At 41.0% G+C, this 19,843-nt stretch overlaps 1 pseudogene across 1 annotated transcript; it reads right to left on the reverse strand.

Annotated features, from left to right (window-relative positions):
• Positions 1–763: 763 nt before the first annotated feature.
• On the reverse strand, positions 764–2,478 carry LOC147618798 (glucan endo-1,3-beta-glucosidase pseudogene; annotated as a pseudogene). The gene is made up of 2 exons (XR_015262039.1): positions 969–2,478; positions 764–875 (listed from the first exon to the last, which is right to left on the reverse strand). The product of XR_015262039.1 is annotated as a glucan endo-1,3-beta-glucosidase pseudogene (transcript).
• Positions 2,479–19,843: the final 17,365 nt, after the last annotated feature.

Consider the following 19,843-nt stretch of genomic DNA (forward strand, 5'->3'; position numbering starts at 1 on the left):
TTATTTTAAGTATTAAATATTATAGCTAATTTTATTTGGAGTTTGCTCTGATCATACATTTTACCCATCTGAGTTACATTACCCTTCAAATTTGAGGCTTGATAAAGGTTAGCTAGTTAGAGGAAGGATAATATGAATAGAGATTCAAATTTATTTTCACCAAGGTAAGTCCAAGGCTCGAGGTTGCTTTTAAGTACAGTAGTACTCAATCCGTGCGTTGTTGCGGTATGTAAATAAAAGACATTAAAAAGTGAAACTCAAGAATAGAAACTAGAATATAAAGAATCAATCAAAAGATTTTTTTTCTTTTATTTTTTAAAAATCCAAGATTTCTTTTTTCTCTCCTCTCCTTATGCCTTGTCCATGGTTAATATTAATATGTAATAGATAGTACATACGTTCTTCTGTCGAAACGATGCCTACCTTTTTTTTAATTAAAATGTGTGATTCGTCAGATATCTTGTTTGATTTATACGCCACAAAACCTTAACTATAAACCTTAAAAGTTAATTTGCAGAACAGGAGATATATTAAACCTTAGATAACTGCGAGTACATAGAGAGAGAGACACACACACACAAAGACAGAGAGATCAGACCTTTTTTAAAAAGTTTTATGTACACTGCAATGGCTCAACGGTCGCCTAATGATTTAACAGCAATCCAGCTATGCCTTCTCTTTATTAAAAGCACCTGCTTAATCCTTGTATTCAAAGGTGCATCCCTCGTAACCTTCACAAAAGCATTGGATTAGTCCATAAGCACCTGCTTAATCCTTGTATTCAAAGGTGCATCCCTCATAACCTTCACAAAAGCATTGGATTAGTCCATAAGCACCTGCTTAATCCTTGTATTCAAAGGTGCATCCCTCGTAACCTTCACAAAAACACTGGATTAGTCCATAAGCAAAGCACATTTACTTTAAGTCGAATTGCATGCAACAGAAAGAAAGGCTGTGATTAGCATTACTTGGGTTACTACGTGTGAGCGTTGCCGCGCCATCAAAGGTGCATGTTCCCCCCACGTGCTTTGTTCTTTGCCAATAGCTGTTGAACACGTAAGACGCATGGGCCAGTAGAGAGTTGGGCTCAAAGCATGCTTTGCCTGGCTCGATGGGCCCACAATCTGCACCCCCAAAAGCACAGGCAATCTCCATGGCCTCTTCAACGAGGATTTCATCCATGGATGCATTTGCCACACACCATGCAGATGGTAATTTTGCAGGAAATGAAGATGCCATGTGAGATGATGACCCATCAGAAGGCTTGGCAGGGGAAGCTGCATGCATATGCTTGCTCTTCTTCTTATGAGCACCATATGGTGGTTGAGGATCCCTTGTTGCTGGAGTTGGCAAAATAGGTAGCTGCCCAAGACTTGCTTTGCTTGTTGCTAATTGCCCATAATCACCATCATTAGAGGATTCTAAACCATATTTAGCAGTCGCATTAGAGTAATATAATCCCCAATTCTTGTCAATTGTAGGACCTGGTTTGAAGATGTCATCATAAAGGGAGAAAATGTGAGTTGGAATGTGTTGCCCTGGCCTCCTTGGTGTGCCTAATTGAACTTTGCCTCCTAGCCTGTCTATTAATCTCTTATTATATGTAGCTGCATTTTGCAAATTGGCACCAACACCCCCTCCAGAAGGCCAACCTGTCTCACTAATTGCTATCCTTGTATTAGGATGCCCCACATTCTCCATAGCAACAACAATGGCATCCAGCTGAGCAGATAGCATATCACTGTATTTATACTCCCCATCCTCTAAGACAACTTGCTTTGCTCCAAACAAAGCATAATCCAATGCTAATTCTTGCCCATTGGATGCCCATCCAAAATAAGGGTACACATTCACAAAGAAATAAGAATTGGTCCGAGAGAGGAAATGTAACATGGGCTTGATAATGTGAAAGGCAATGTCTTTTCGAAACCTTGCAGCAGATGGTGGGGAGGAAGGGTGGAGGGCATCCATGGCTATGGAGGTAGTAACTTTGATTGATTTGCTCAAATTGAGGTTAGCAAGAGAGCTGTACATGTTTTTCATGGCAGGGAGCAGGTGGTGCGACAAGGAGGGGCTAGTGTGATTAGAGAGAACCTCATTTCCGATGTTAATCAAGACAATGTTGGTGGAAGGGTAGTGAGGGAGGAGGTTGGATTGGATCCAAAGGTCAGCTGCGAGGGGGAAGAGAGAGAGGAGCTGAATGTGTTGATTGGGCACACCCACCACAACGTCTAAGGCAGAGCTGGCCAATGAAGAGAGGGCAACAGGGTCACTGTCCATGAGCTTGACAAGGCCAAAGGGGAGGCTCTTGAGGAGGGAGATGGAGGAGGGCAAGGTGGGGAGGAGGGGGTTAGAGCGGCCGAGGTTGATGCCCAAGGGGGGGAGAAGGACTGATCCACCATGAGTGGAAGAAGAAGAAGAAGAGAAGCCATAGCAGAGAAAGCACAGGAGCACGAGGCTGCTAGAGCTGGAAGCCATAGCTGCTGCACCATCAAAGAACTCAACAGAAGGTGCGATGGGAGAGAGGGTGGCAAAGCAAGCAATCCACACTTCACACGCTTTCAATCTTGTGGTGGGCAGCTGCAGTGGTCACTTAACGGCTATGATGCCAAAACCGCTCGTGGTTTTCATCTGAGTGGGAGACCACGGTGAGCACTCCCTGCAAGAAGTGAACCGAAAACCACCGTTTACAATGCACGCGGGGCGAACACCACCTTCTCCCATCATTAGCCATCACCTTCTTTCTATGCAAACCAGGCCATGTTTACTGCAATATGCACACTGCACACAGCGCGCCATGGTCTCATACTGCACACAGTGCGCCATGGTCTCTCAGCTGACACTTCGGTGCCATGCGTGAGCTTCTTTCATGAGTTCCTCGCTTCTAGGTTAAATCCTTGTCACTCTGTCTGTGTTCTTGAAGTCCACCATGTACTCGGGTGGCGGTACTCTTACCACGGTCTCCTATTTTGTGTGCTTAAAGCAGCTTAGCCACCCAATGCCTTCTTATCGGTGCATTCATGTCATAATTGCCAATATCCACTTAGGAGTAGAGAGTCTCCAAGAGTGTAGAGACCAAGACATGATGTCATGGGTTAACGCAAAATTAAGCAATCCTAATTTATGGTCCAAGAACAAAAGATGTGAGCCTTTAAATTTTAAAGTCCGCGTCTCCTCGAACCTCCAAATTCAAACTTTTCCTGAACATCCAAATTCATGCCACATCGCAACTTTGTGTGAAACTCTTCTTTTATATAGTACGAATGGTCCAAACCCACCTACGGCGGCGGGTCTGACCACTCTCAGACCATATTGAATGGTCTAAACCATTGTTCACATATGTTAGTGTCTATGACACATGCACATGCACATAGGACATGGGTCTGGCCCACTCTTAAAAGGGGAAATGTATGAAATTGTTATATAAACACAATTGTCATATAAACACCATGGGTCTGGCCCACTCTTAAAAGGGGAAATGTATGAAATTGTTATATAAACACAATTGTCATATAAACACCATGTTATTTTCATCACATCATGTTATATAAACACAATTGTTTTTTCCTTTTCATCACACCAAACTCTCTCATATGTATGCATATCAAACCCATATGCATACCTAACCTTCTACGAATGAACCTGAAGGTTTCTTTTTTTCCTATGGTATAACAACGTATTTGAAAACTTGAAAAAAATAAACAAAGAAACAAAATACTATTTTTCTCCACCCATTAGTCTCGACCTACTCTTGGAGGTGCCAAGCTTATACACACACACACACACACACACACACACACACACACACACACATATGTATATATAAATATTAATTCTATATGTCATCCTTCATGTAGAATCTACTTGGACAGAGCGGATGAGTGGTTCTGTTGGGGGTCATCCAACCGTGGGGCCAATGCCCAGCCTTGCCGCTAGTTTCGTCGCCTTGTATATCCGTTGAGCAACAACTTTCTTGTATAGCAACCTTGTAACTGAATCGTGCCAATGGGTAGTACCCAGGCAAGTGTAAAAGGGAAAAGGGGAACTATCTAGGATCCATACGGGATAGAGAAGGGAGAAGGGAGTGTCAACTGGAGCCTATTGCATTATACTTTGGGCTAAGCCTTCACTATAATATACAGTGATTGTTGGTGTGCTTTTCCATTCTCTGTACTGTTCAAGTGATTGTTGGTGTGATTTTCCCTTCTGTGTACAAGTCTGTCTATTTCTTAGTTTGTGTTAGTGCTTTATGTCTAGATATGTCTTCTCGCTAGAATCTTGATTCAACGTCATTTTGGTCTAGACTTGACTCCTTTCTAGAAACAGAACTAGGAGCCACATTAGGAATCTTATCACATGAAGGAACTAACCTCTACGCTATCACGACTAACTTCCTTAGCATAGGCAGATTAGCGGCGTAACGCGCTAGCGTTGGCTTATCGCGTTGGGCACAGTAGCATTAGTCACGTCTTCTCCAGAGCCAACTAGGTGGTTTGGAACTACTCAAGTGCCGGGTCTCAACCAAACATCGACACTTTTGGTGATCCTACTGGGGACTGGAACGCCAGTTAGGGGAGTAGAGAGATAGAGGCTAGTATAGGTTAAGTCCTACATTGTCAGTAGAGTAAACTAGTCAAAGAAGCCTCGAAAGAAAGCACACACTAACTAGTATCAAGAATGCTAACTAGAGAGTCATAAGAGCATAATGGAGCAGGCATGGAGAACGAAGGAAGCTCAAATAGAAAAATGCGTCGTAGATAGGATGAAGCTGTAGAACAAGAAGCACCACTGCATCGTCCACTGCGCCGACCAAGAATAGTAGCAAACAGGATTCCACAGTAACTGAAAAGACTAATTTCGGAAGAATTAAGGAATCAGGGAGAAGATCACCAAGAACTAGATGGGATTCCACAGCAGCAAGGGAGACTGATTCCGGAACCACTGAGGAATCAAGAAGCAGACTGTCAGGAACCACCAATCAAGAGGAAAGAAGCTCAAGAAGGGCAGGATGTCCCTTAAATCTCGAAATTTAAAGGCAAGAGTGAGGAGGACCAAGATACCCATATCTTGCCTTTGAAACCATGTTCCAAGCAAATAGAACTCTATTAGGGCAAAGACGGAATATTTTGCTACAACATTGGGTAGCAAAGCCACCAGCTAGTATGCCCAATATGGTCTAGAGCACTTCCAAACATTTGAGGACCTGAAGAAGGCTTTCCTAAAAAAGATTCAGGAAAGATGAGACCATAACTTAGAAAAGCTACAAAGGATGACCTAGAAAAAGAGGCCAATAAAACATTATGTGGCCGATGGACAATTGGATGAGTAGTGTCATCCCCTGTTTCCACAAAATCTGGTCTTTCAAGGTTTTTCATCTCCTTGAACCACTCCCCATGAATTGTCATATATGGTTCGAGCACCTGAATCAACGTACCATACATCATCTTTATATGCTACTTCAACATTTTCTGACATGGCATTCACGACATGTTGCATAACAAACAACCTTTCATTATCCTCATTGTTTCTGCTCGAGGATGCATAGATGTTTTGCTGCAATTTTCCATTTTGCATGTCAGCTTGCTTCTTATAACAATCTGCCTGCACATGTCCAGGCTTACCACAATAAAAGCATCCACGTGTATCATTATACTGCCTTTGCCAATTTCCACAACCTCTTTGACTCCCCCTGCCTCTGAATTGGCCTCTTCCACTTGCATGTTGTTGTTGTGAATTTTGGGACTGTTGTTATTGCTACTGCTGGTGGCCATAATTTTGAGTACCTGTTCAGCCACCTCCTTGGCCGCGTCCATGGCCTCCTCTACCTCGTCCTCTTCCTGAACTTGTGTAGAAGGCCTGTTGCTCTGAACTGTTTTTTTTTTGTGAAGACTGAAGACTGTTCAGGTAGAACGCCTTGTATTGTGGCCCGAGACCACGTAGACAGACTTCCACCTTATCATCATCATCTACTGAAACGCCAATAGATGCAAGGGATTCCACAATACCCTTGATCTTCAATGCATAGTCATTCATAGACATACTCTTTTTCTCCACAGTATGAAGTTCATTCTTCAACTGTATCTTTTGTGCCTTGGTATTCGTTTCATAGAGTTTTACCAAGGTGTCCCATGCCTCCTTAGGGGACTTGGCATCCTGTATGTGCCCAATCATGGTGTCCTGTATACTGATAAAGAGTCAATACATAACTTTTTTGGCTCCTTGGTTCCAATCCTTGAACTCTTTCACATATACAGTAGTCGGATTGATCGCTGGTATCTCCGGTGCCTCTTCGTGCTCACCTTCTATGTAGTCCCAATAACTCTTTCCCATCAGGAAATTCGTCAACCTGAACCTCCAAGCATGGAAGTTGTTCTTATCAAGCTTCTCAGCAACAATATGGTTTATGCCATCATTTGACATCTTGCCAGACACACAAATTTACCAGAAACAGCACTCTGGTTTATCCTGCACAAACTGTTGTATTTTCTACAGCGGTACTGTACTACACTCAAATGTCACAACAACCAGTGACCTCAATGTGCATACATACACCTGCATACATACACCCAATGGCAACTGTTGACCTCCTTGCAACACACACAATGTCTGCACAACCAATCTGTCTTCCTGCAAATCTTAAAACAGAGTTCTGCATAGAATCAATGACTTACCCAGCAGTGCTCGAAATCGCCTGCTTTCTGAAAAACGAAGGTCCTACTACGCCCAAAATGCGTTTTCAGCCGAAAAAGTTCTATCCGATAGCTGTTCGATAGGACAGTATAGTTGCCCTATAGCTTTACTCCTGCGAAGAAAGCTCCTCAATCAGAGAACGTTTGTCGGTGCCTCAGCTCCCGACGACAAGGGTGTAGTCGCCAACACAAATAGGGAAGAGTAGTTGAAGCTCTTACCCTCATACCACTTCTTGTGCTTCTCTTGCTTGCAACTCAGTCCTTGGCATGAACCAGGCTCTGATACCATGAAAAGATGCAGGGGAGAAGAGAGCTTGAGCTCTTGCAAGCACACACACACACTCACAAAACCCTAAAAGAGAACACACAAGGTGAGAGACTGAAAATCTTCTTCTTCTTCTTCTTTTCACAACACTCAACACACCATATACAAAGATAAGAGTATACACAATGAAAAGGTACTCAACCAAATACATACTAGGGTTCTCTATAGTGTGAACCCAACTAAATGAGCTGGCACTATAACTATACCAGTGTCTAGAATGGTTGTCACATAGCCTGTCATCCCACTGACCGCATATCACCCATGATCTCACCAACCATGCCAGTGGTGTAAGTGTGGGGCCTATCCCCTAGGCGGGTCATCAGTGTCCATCGCCTCACTAGATAAGCTTGATATCTCAACAACAATGTGCTTGGAAAAGTACAAGAGGGGCAAACTGAGCCTAAATCCAACCAAGTGTGCCTTTGTTGTTGTAACCAACGGATCTATCTTGGGACATATAGTGTCTGCAGAAGGGCTTACGGTGGATCCAGCCAAGGTTGCAATCATTGTGAAGTTATAGCCCCCCAAGAATGCCAAAGAGCTCGCGAGATTCCTAGGACTAATCAAGTGGCATAGTAGATTCATGAGGTTCCTAGCTAATGTGGCAGTGCCCTTGTATAGCTAATGTGGCAGTGCCCTTGTATAGCATGATGATGGTGAAGGATGCAAAATATGTCTGGTCCGGATCCTGTCAAGAGGTATTCCAAAATCTCAAGAAGATACTGTCAGAAGAGGCATCTCCCATCCTCCAAAATCCCAAATATGACCTAGTGTTCCATGTGTTTTTCGATGCCTCTGATGTAGCCATTGGCAGTGCCTTGATGGAGGAAGCACAAGAGGGATGGTACATACCTATGTACTATGCAAGCAGGAGGATGTCCAGACCACCGGAAAAGAACTACTACACCACAGTGAAGGAGTCACTAAGGATGATCTACTCCATCAAGAAATTCACGCACTACTTTTGTTGGGTAAGATGTTTGAGTTTCATGTCGATCACAAAGCTCTCTTGTACTTAATCAACAAACTAGAATTAGCAGGAAAGTTGGCCAGATGGATGCTCTTGTTGTTGTAGGAATTTGAATTCAACATAAGGCACATGCTCAAAAACAAGCATGCAACAGCAGACTTCTTGCCAAGGTTGAAAATAGGAGAAGAACTAGAAGGGGTGGAAGATGATTTCCCACATGCACAGCTTTTCCTCATAGAAGGAGAAAGACTCGACTGGTATAACAAAATGTTGCACTTCTTGTCTGACTTGTCCTTTCCGGAGTACATGTCCAAAGATCAGAGAAAGAAGCTAACTCTCGAGAGAAACTCATTCATGATTGTAGCTAGGCAACTCTACAAGATGGGCATCAACCAAATTCTCAAGAGATATATCCTTGAGCACGAGTAATAGGCTATGTTAGCAGAACCACATCAAGCTATAAGAGGTGGGCATTTTTCCAAAGAAGTCACCGGCATAGGAAAGTGTTCTAGGCATGACTATGGTGGCCAACCGCGCATTAAAAGATGCACACAGGTTCGCAAGGGAGTGCAACATGTATCAGAGGCTAGGGTAACCAAATGATGCAGATAGGATGCCTCATAATTCAGTCCTGCTACTCAAGGTATTGTAGAAATGGGGTCTTGACTTTGTCGGCCCATTCAAACCAGCTACTCAAAGGATAGGAAACAAATACATCTTGGTGGCCACACTGATTATTGCACAAAATGGGTAGAGGCCAAGGCCCTTAGAGACTGCCAGGCATCATCCATGACAAAGTTTCTCTATGAAACCATAATGACAAGATTCGGATGCCCTATAGAGATAGTCAATGTGATCAAGGGACTCGCTTCATTAATGAAGTGATCAAGAAACTAATAGAGCAGCACATGATAATACATAAAAAGTTGACGGTATACTACCCAACCACAAGCCAACAAGCAAGCAAAGTCCACCAATAAGATCCTAAAGAGAATCCTGATCAAGATAGTAAATGAGAACAGGAAAAATGATTGGGACACAAAGTTGCACTCAACATTATGGGCATTTTGGATAGCTTATAAGAATGTAATAGGGCTTACACATTTCAGTATGGTGTATGAACTGGAAGTTGTTCCCATGGAGTTCCTAACACAGAGTGTTAAGTAGCTTGTAGTGCACTCATATGTAATAGGGCTTACACATTTCAGTATGGTGTATGAGCTGGAAGGAGTAGTTCCCATGGAGTTCCTACCACAGAGTGTCAAGTAGCTTGTAGTGCACTCATTTTGCCACCTCTCCCACATCTCTCTCTCTCTCTCTCTCTCTCTCTCTCTCTCTCTCTCTCTCTCTCTCTCTCTCTCTCTCTCTCTCTCTCTCTCGCTTACCCACTCTATCTCTTTCCATCTCCTTTGTACCCTAAACCTATTGTGCTGCCTTGTTGTTTACCTCTCTCTATCTCTCTCTTTCTATTTGGCAGGCCCCTTACTATTGTTTCACCGCCAACACACACACATACGCGTGGACTTTTCACCCATCATAGATTCCCAAGCATTTAGAGGGCATATGTATAAGTTTAGCCTGTGTAGAGGGTTGCGCGTCATGTGTAAAGTTTTTTACCAATGCAATCAAGGATTATCATGCGCAGAGGAAGCAAGAACAACGTGCAAGGATGAAGTCTAAGGTACAAGAAGAACAAGAGCACAATGCAAGTCATGGTGCAAACAAGCAGAAGTGTCAAAAAATATGCAACAACATTGTTCAGTACTTTAATCAGCGGACCAAGGGTCTAGATGAGAGGACTAGGTTTGATATATTAGCTCAGGTTCTCCAACATCGCTCCATGAAGGAAATTTCTAGCAATTTTCCACTATGGAACTAGACAAGTCTAATAGAGGGCATATGAAATACACTTGAAGTAGTGAAAGTGCCTAGGAACTCTAAGGAGCTATTTCTTAAAAGGTCTATTCCAATGATTCGTATGAATAGAGCCGTATGAATAGAGCCGACATAAATACATCCTCTCTTAACATTGCAGATGCTTCAAGGGAGCTGAACATAGACATACGTAATTTCTATGTAACTAGACAGCGTTTGCAAACCTCTACTGATGGTATTTTGCCATTATCTTCATGCCATCGGCAAGCCCGTGCGCAATAGGCATAATCAGATGAGGTGAAAGAGATTGTTTTCAGCTTTTGGTTAAGCCATATTCATATTTCACCCTCACCCAACAAAAAGAATGTATGTCGCTAGCGCCTTGGCAAAAAATCTTATCTTAAGCATTTGACACACCTTCTCGATCAATCTCAGGTAATAGCAACAACCCGTGCTCCCAACACCTATGCTGATTTGGTGTGCTTTTATACATTGCATATTCCTTCAGTATATATTCAGATACTAGATTAGATGTTTCCAACTAGTATACAAACAAATGCTAAATTCTCTACTCTTCTATGATTCTATCATCCTTGTATGTGCATTGTTTCCTTCTTTTATCATGTGTCTATGTGTATTATGTCTAACTGTTAGATTTTCAGTTAGTCAACCTATAGCTCTTGGACTACTTGGGAAATTTAAGGGCTGGAAAATCTGTCTATGTGTATTATGTCTGACTGTTAGATTTTCGGTTAGTCAACCTATAGCTCTTGGACTACTTGGGAAATTTAAGGGCTGGAAAATCTAGCAAATAAAAAGAAACCATCCTCCCTCACAAGGCACGGCATGGTTCTAAACAGTTTTCAACTTGGGGAGGCAATAAACAAAACCAAGAAAACCGATAAGAGATTGGTGTTAAACTAGTAAGATACCTAATCGAAAACAACCTTTATACACTTAGGCTATAACGAAAACAAGCTTAATAGGCTTTTCACATGTATCATACCACTCCCAAACCAATATGATATCAGTTGTGGAATGATAGCTGTATACAACTAACACTACTGATAGAGAATACTGATAGAGAAAAGACCAGCCTGCCGGTTAAACAATGCCATCATACTGGCTTAAGAGCATGGTCTCCTCTAATGTACTCTATATTTAGAAAACTTTCTAACCCCCAGTATTATACCGATTGAACACTGGTATGATACTGGGTAAAGATCAAAAGGAGAGCTTGGGGTTCCCATATGATACTAGTGTTTGGTACCGGTATGATACCATTTGGAACATTAGCTCTATGCAACATGCATCAGATATAAGGTAAAGATTAGCTTTGCTTTAGACAACACCATTTTTGAAACAATATGATACCAGTGTTAACCAATAAGATACCAGTGGTTTGGTGAACCAGCTGCATACATCTACGAACCTATAACTACAAACCAGTTTCAAAAACAAATGTTTAACTTGCTACGATGGTTTTGTATTACGGGTTGAACTATATTTGTTGTTTAAGAAGATGCATCCATAGGCACCAGTTCATCAACGAGCTTTTGAGAAATTAAAGCTATACTTTGTGCACAAGATTAAGGATCGATACACTTGCTGCATAACACATGTTCAGAATCTGTCATTCTTAAAAGATGAACCACATTAGAGGATCTACTTTTGGGTTGCATGGCAAAGCATGTCAATGTGATTATGTCATTTGTAATGTGGGTTCTCAGCCAGGTGGGTGCAAGCGCATGGGAGTCCATCCTATGTCCCAAAGCTAAAGGTACTATTTTCCATGCTTTGAAGTGTTTGATGGGGAGTTGCACTGTCTGTGGTCCTCGAAACATAGCAGTTTGTCCAGCTGAATCTACATATGTTGGTGACTTGTCACTATGAAGATCTTTCAGGAAATAGACTATGGAACCATTGATGATGGCAAAACAAAGAAGAGGAAAGAGTTAATACACAAGGAAATTTCATGCCAGGCAGCACTGAATCAAATGTTCAATGACTAGATCGGAAAGTTTATCAAGTATAATTTTGTGTACAGGTGGCAAGCTGAGCAATACAAAGAATGCTTGTCTAATTTTCCCAAAGATGTGGTAAAATATGTTGTAGACTTTCCTAAGAATTACTCTTTTAAGGAGCAAAATGAGATACAGTCAATGCACTGGTATTCAAGCCAAGTGTCCAAATTTGTGCATATTACATACTTTCGCATTGTAAGCGACATCCACAAAATGATACACTTTATATCTCTGATGATAAGAAGCATGATACCCATTTTTTGCGACATTGTTTCATGATACATTATAACTGGGTATTACCCTATGGTATTCCCCTACAACGTCATTGGGTTTGATCTGATGGTGCTTCATCTCAGTTCAAATCAAAAAGGCCTTTCTACTTTGTTTCTAGGTACACTGTTATCACAGGTTTGCAAATGACTTGGAATTTCTTTGGCTTTGGTCATGGAAAGGGAGAGCACATTGGTGCAGAGGCTGTGAAGAGAGCATGATACCCATTTTTTGCGACATTGTTTCATGCTACATTATAACTGGGTATTACCCTATGGTATTCCCCTACAACGTCATTGGGTTTGATCTGATGGTGCTTCATCTCAGTTCAAATCAAAAAGGCCTTTCTACTTTGTTTCTAGGTACACTGTTATCACAGGTTTGCAAATGACTTGGAATTTCTTTGGCTTTGGTCATGGAAAGGGAGAGCACATTGGTGCAGAGGCTGTGAAGAGAGCACTAACTCATGAACAACTCAATACAATCATTTGTAAAAACTCCCCACCCCATTAGGAATTCCCAATACACCACTAACCTCTTCATTCATTAACTAGCTTTTCTTATTCCTCCGGAGGAACAAAGACCATTGAACGTCATTCAACATCAAAGCCATCGATAAAGCTTGTTTATTCTCCCCACAGAAAGGTCTTCAATGCGATCATCATGAGGATGCAATCGCCATCAAGAAGGGGGGAATGTTAATCAAATTCTAGGATTAACAAGAGCTACCACCATTATCTTACATCAAGGAGTCATGGTAGATACACCAAAGGGTCATACATTCATGATATGAAGCAATAGTGTCCAAAGCTACAACTTGGACGGGCACCCGTAATGGTGTGAACTTGGACGGGCACCCGTAATGGTGTGAACGGAGTATTTATGGCGATTCCCACTTTAAGAGTGCATGGTAGCAAGATAGGATGAAGTCCTAAGTGGTGTACTTCATGGATATATTATGAGAGTAGTTATTGTAATAGCATTAGGCCTCTTATGAGCTTAAAGTGCCCGGCCGGCCATAGTTTAAGTGAGTGTGAACACTTATGCCCATGTATATAAGTGAATTTCTCTCATAATACAACATACTCTCCCATTGTGCAATTGAGTCTTGCTCTTGCTAATCTCTCTCCTTAATGTATGCTAGTGAGTGTGTGTGAGTGTGTGTGAGTGAAGTGAGGTGCGAGGAGGGACGAGGACCCGTAGTACAACGTGATGGTGTGACAACGCTCGCGAGACGTGGTGGAATTGCTTCTCAAGGAGTTGTAGAGCTTGGAGACCTCAAGGGTTACAAGCTTGGCCATTGGAAAGATCCTCACGATAGTTGCGGTTCACCAGGTAATCTCTTTTTGGATGTGTTTCAAGGAGGGTTAGGGTGAGCCATAACAACTTCACATGCTTTCCTATCTGTTTTTCAGCCACCATCATCCGAAATTTTGAAAATGAGTGAACACTTCACTCTTCTCCTTCATGAAATACACCCACACTTTTCTCGTGTGGCTAATGAATGTTACGTAGTACCTGCTTACAGAGCAGCTACCCATAGACATAGTCTTTGCAGGACCCCATACATCTGAATGCACAACATCTAGTACATTCCTGCTCACATTTCTGTCATGTGGAAATATATGCTTTGTTTTCTTTCCAAATTGACATGCTGCCCAATTCTCTTATGCCAAATGTCTGTATCTGTAAAAACTCCTGAACCATTTACAAACATTGCAGCACTCACTTCAGGCATGTTTACATTTTACATTCAATGTAAACATTCTTCCCACTTTGTTGCCTTTTGCAACCAACCTGCACTTATCTTTAAAGTCTTCTACATAACAGCCATTAGGGTTAAACTGGACTTACAAACCTTGCTCAATCATCTGGCCAACAGAAACCAGATTCTTTGTAATGTTCAGAACATGAAGTACATCTGCAAGGTACTTCACCTTACTATCCTGGCACATCTCCAACATGGGCAATCGGATGAGCAGTGTCATCCCTTGTTCCAACAAAACCCGATCTTTCAAGACTCTTCATTTTCTTGAACCACTCACCATGACTTGTTATGTGGTTTGAAGCACCTGAATCAACATACCATACATCGTCCTTACATGCTGCTACTTCATTTCAACATACCATACATCGTTCCACCATTAACAAACAACCTCTCATTATCCTCATTATTTCTGCTAGAGGATGCATAGTTGTTTTGCTGCACTTTTCCATTTTGCATGTCACTCTGCTTCTTATAACAATCTGCCTGCACATGTCTAGGCTTACCACAATAAAAACAACCTCGTGTATCATTATGCTTCCTTTGCCAATTACCATGACCTCTTTGATTCCCCCTACATTAAACTAACCTCTTCCACTTGTGTGTTCTTGTGAATCGTGGGACTGTTGTGCTGCTTCTGACCATAATTTTAATTACCTATTCGGCCACCACCTTGGTCACGTCCATGACCTTGGCCTCATTCTCTACTTGAACTTGTGTAGAAGGCTTGCTGCTCCTTTTGAACTATTTTTGTTTTGTGAAAACTGTTGATCTTCACCTAAATTCTTCTCTTCAGTAATTAGCATTGACACCAAATATGTGAAGTTGGGAATGTTATCCCGAGTTTGAATAGACATCTTGAATGCCTTGTATTGTGACCCGAAGACCATGTAGACACACTTCCACCTTATCATCATCATCAACAAAAACACCAATAGATGCAAGGGATTCCACAATGCCCTTGATCTTCAAGGCATAATCATTTACAGAAATATTTTTCTTATCAACAATGCCCTTGATCTTCAAGGCATAATCATTCACAGAAATATTTTTCTTATCCACAGTATGAAGCTCATTCTTCAATTGAATCTTTCATGCCTTGGTGTTAGTTTCATCAGCTTCACCAAGGTGTCCCATGCCTCCTTAGGTGACTTGGCATCCTGTATATGCCCAATCATAGTGTCTTGTATACTGATAGAAAGCCAATACATGGCTTTCCTTGCTCCTTGATTCCAATCCTTGAATTAACATATGTAGTAGTTGGATTAATCTTCGGTATCTCTAGTGCCTCCTCATGTTCACCTTCAATGTAGTCCTAGAAGTAACCTTTTCCCATCAGGAAATTTGTCAATCTAAACCTCCAAGCATGGAAGTTGTTCTTGTCAAGCTTCTCTGAAACAATCTGGTTTATTTCATCATTTGACATCTTGTCTGCAACACAAATTTACCAAAAAATAGCACTCTTGTTTGACCTGCACAAACTGTTGCATTCTTTACATCGGTACTATACTGCACCTAAACTGTCACAATCAATGACGTCAATTTGCATACCTACACCCAATGGCAACTTTAAGACCTCTTTGCAGTACATAGTGTCTACACAACCGATCGCCCTTCCTGAAGTTCCAAAAATAGAGTTCTACAGAGAACGAAACTTACACGCAGTGCCCCTCGTGAACACCTGCCTACGAACTGAAAAATGGTCCAGATGCACCCAAAACACATTTTTGGCCCAAAAAAGGTAGTCCAACACAGATAGTATAGTTTTCCTTTAGCTCCACTCCCGCGAAGAAAGCTCCTCAATCGGAGTTCGTTTGCTAGTGCCTCCCGAAGAGCTCCCGACAAGGATGTAGTAGCCAACACAAAGGGGGAAGAGTAGATGAAGATCTTACCCCCGTCCCACTTCGTATGCTTCTCTTGTTTGCCGCTCAGCCCTTAGCATGAACTAGGATCTGATACGATGAAAATATGCAGGGGAGAAGAGAGCTTGAGCTCTTGCAAGCACACACACACTCACACAAACCCTAGAAGAGAACACACAAGGTGAGAGGCTGAAAATTCTTCTTCTTCTTCACATAACAAAAGAGGTCTACTAAGAAGATCAATTGACTAACACACATAATAGAGTATATACAAGAGGTCCATAATGTGAACACACTAAGAGGAGTGGGTAGGTGTGGGCTAGTCAGTGTAGTCCAGCTGTAGAATCTCTGGGTGAAGATATGTCGGTGCCAGCTACCAAACCCGCTAGTGATGTAAATGTTGAACGGTCATGCAGGTGCCTCGTGAGTGTCATCTCATGTTGAGCTTGACATCTCAACAAGCCCCTTATTACTTGGTACTGACCCCTTGTATATTAAGCATGCTTTTCGTAAATCGACTGAAATATTTCTTTAGGCATGTCGGCTCCTAAGTTGGACATTCTCTTGGAATCTAGTGATGAGGCAGACGAGTCTTGCGCAGAAAAGTTGTATATGTTTCTATACAATGCACATGCCCACCATCGTGCTGCTGAATTTTCTGTAATGTTCAATGCAGGATTTTTTTTTTTGAGAACATTATCAAGATTTCTAGGATTGTTCTTGGTGAATGGGAACAAGATTATGAACAGATAGTTTTTGGCAACATCATGACGTCTGATGATGAACGATATGTTCATCCATCTGATTTTTCAATAGACAAGGTTATGAAAAGAAGGCTTAACTGCTATCTCGAAAAGATCCCCAATTGCGGTAGTAGAGTAGAGGAGAAATGCCTATTACACTCAAAGAAGTGTCGCCTTCTCCAATACAGTTATAGATTTCTTTGTTTTTTACATCTCCTTACTAAAGACTCTGAGCCCTAGATAATGAATTTACCAAGCAGTCAAGTGCCAATCAAGGATGATGTAATTGAAGCCATCGATACAACAGAGGAGAGGGCAAAGGTCGAAAAGAAAATGTTTCCCACTAGTACATCCCTTATTGGTGTCGATGTAGTAACACCCATGTGTATAATGCCATTAGAAGCCAGTCCAGCTAATGAGAATGAACAAAGGGACTTGTCACTTCCTTCTTTTCCTAGCTTGACTATGGCAGATCAATGTGAAAATATTATTAACAGACATTATGCATCATTTTAATATTTCTTGAAGACTATTGCTTGGCTGCCTTTAGCAAATTATAGTGAAGCAGACATGGGGTGGATAGAGCAAGGAGTTGACAAACACCTCCTAGTTGATTCTACATTCTAGGACTCTGAGTATCTGCCTGGCAAGGATATATTAAGGGACATGTTCAATGAAGCTATGGAATATGAAAGCCAATTCCCGAACATGTTCAATGAAGCTATGGAATATGAAAGCCAATTCCCTTTCGACAGGAGGAGGAGGCTATAGTAATTGCAAACCGTCTTGGTTTAGCAGATATGGGCAAATATATAACAGCTATTGTACATGAAGACAGTAAGTCTACGATCCCTTTGTGGACAAGCAAAATTCTTGAAGGTGATGAAAATCAACAGGTAACAGTACTAAATTTCTTAAGCTATTAGTATTCGTTTTATGTGTATTTTGTATATTAAACGTATTACATTGCTTGCAAGTTTTTGTATATGATGATGATTTCTTGAAGAGAGAAGTAGTTCAAAATCAATAGGTCATCGAAAGGATGTTGGTCTCGCTGAATATATAAGACATTTGAATCATCAAAAGGTGCGTACATTTTATGACACTTGCATATAATTGATAGTAAGTTGACTTGAATCATTACAATTTTGATGCGTAGATCATTATATTTCATAAAGAGTTCTCAAAAGACAATGCAAAATTTTCTTTATTTGCATTGAAAGTACTGTCCAGGTTTTGTGGTGGATATGATGTGCCATTGAATGCTGAGAAAGTGGTGCTAGTGGTTTGCATTGTGGATGTTTGGTTAGGTGCATGGATGTCAAGTGCTAAGATGCCTCTACTACCTGTCATATAGAGCCCAAGCTCTTGTGGCAGGAATAAATGAACCAAACACATTGCCTCCTTATGGAAAAAGATATCTAATGATGACAAGAAAGAGCTAGTGTGTTCCTCCAGAACTGTTGCCTCTAGAGGTGAAACTTCCAAGAATAGTTTTCGCAGTAGATGATGTTTAAGAAGAAGATGAAGAAGAAGGAAGCCCACCAAAGAAGATGAAGCCCACCTTCTCATCAAGCTCACTTCCTCCCAATGCAGATCAATTGTAAAGAACGGTGTATGATTATACAGTACATGTTGCAATCATAAACAGAAACAAAACCAGATGTATGTATAAATTAGACTCAAAGTATTGAGATCCTTTTAAGTCTTCTTCTTCTTCTTCTTGCGTCATTTCTACTACTGTTATTAAGTACTTGAGTGTCTCCATATGTCGATGTATTAATTGGAATCCCCAATTTAGGATTAATTTTCTCATTTTCAAAGCGAGTGTTCTCTACATTTTTTAAGAATAGAGAGCTGAAAAGGGATTTAGCCTGATCAATAAGGATGTTTTTTTAACAAACCCACATGGGCGCAAAATTCTTTTTGGCAGCATATGAATCTTTAAATCTTCTATACATAACTACCTCAAATCATCAAAATCTTTATTCTGACAAGGTTTACGTGCATCCAATCAAATATTCATGAGAATTGAATCATCTAAGATACATAATACATAGTCCCCAAGCACTAAATTTTATGAGCACAGATAGAAACATGTCAAGTATGCACACAATTGAATGGCATACTATTTTACATAGCTTTATATCTAACAAGTATGCGAAAAATTGAATGGTATACTATTGTACATAGCTTCATGTACCTTAGGGGATAGGACAAATAGATTTTTGTTAACTGGTGGGTTCATTGGAAATTTGATTGCTCATTCAAGATGCGTTGCTATCAAGGCCTCCGACTTATAATCCCACAACTCATAGGTTTGCTCATCTTTAGGTGCAGTAAAGAACCCTTTCATAAAAAAACAACCTTGTGCAATGGCATTCCCCCATCTGTCCTTTGTAGGTCTCTTGCAGAGCTCTTTCTCCTTTGTAAATTTTAAAATGTAGAAGTCCACATTCTCTGGATTTCCTTTTTTAGCTGTCACCATGAAATTATCTCCTACAAGAAGAACATCACTAAGGGTATCATGGTGCCCTTCGTAGGGGGCCTCCTCAATGTTTGTGATGTTTACATCAATGTCAACATTGTCTTCTTCAATTCCATCTACCAATGGTTCAAGGGCAATGTAGTCCCAGCTATGAATATGAGACTGATTTGTTGCACCTCTACCATAAGTGTTCCATACAATTACTACAATAATATGATTTTTTATATTTGTGTGAGCCTTTTTTTTTCTTTTTTTTTGGCTCTCTTTGTTTTTATCGGCAAGGTTACATGTGATTTTTGTTAGTGGGGACACTAAGAGATGTTAATAATGGGAGAGAAGAGAGAAAAGAATCTGGAGGAATGTAGACTTAATCATCAAAATGAGATGATGATTCTCAATTCCTCATTTGATTCATTGAAGGGACATTCATCATTTGAAGTAACTGGCTTGTGATGATGTCCTTTTGTGTGGTAGGATTCTTGTCAAATGTTGTTGAGTAGGACCCGATCCTCTCTTCTTATGTCCATGTGCTTTTTATGTTTTCATGCATATTTAAGTGCTCTTATGAAGTAGATTTACATGAAGTACAAGAATTGAGTCATATAGACTCTTATTGAACTACTCTGTGTTGAAGTAACCACTTGTTGGTGAGGATTGAAAGAATTACATCGACTTGCGAGGCTAATATAGATATCTTCACTAAGGATTGAAGATTTTTCATTTGTGAAGATGGTGGCGTCGTTTGGAGATGGGTTGTACCATTGACTAGGCTTTCGCTCATCATGGCCCCCCATCCAAAGATGTACCTAGAAGTTGTCGATGGTGAGGCTTT

Source organism: Cibotium barometz, chromosome 34, assembly GCF_041138505.1.
Source record: "Cibotium barometz isolate CiBa-2024 chromosome 34, ASM4113850v1, whole genome shotgun sequence".
In the NCBI taxonomy this organism is placed as follows: Eukaryota; Viridiplantae; Streptophyta; class Polypodiopsida; order Cyatheales; family Cibotiaceae; genus Cibotium; species Cibotium barometz.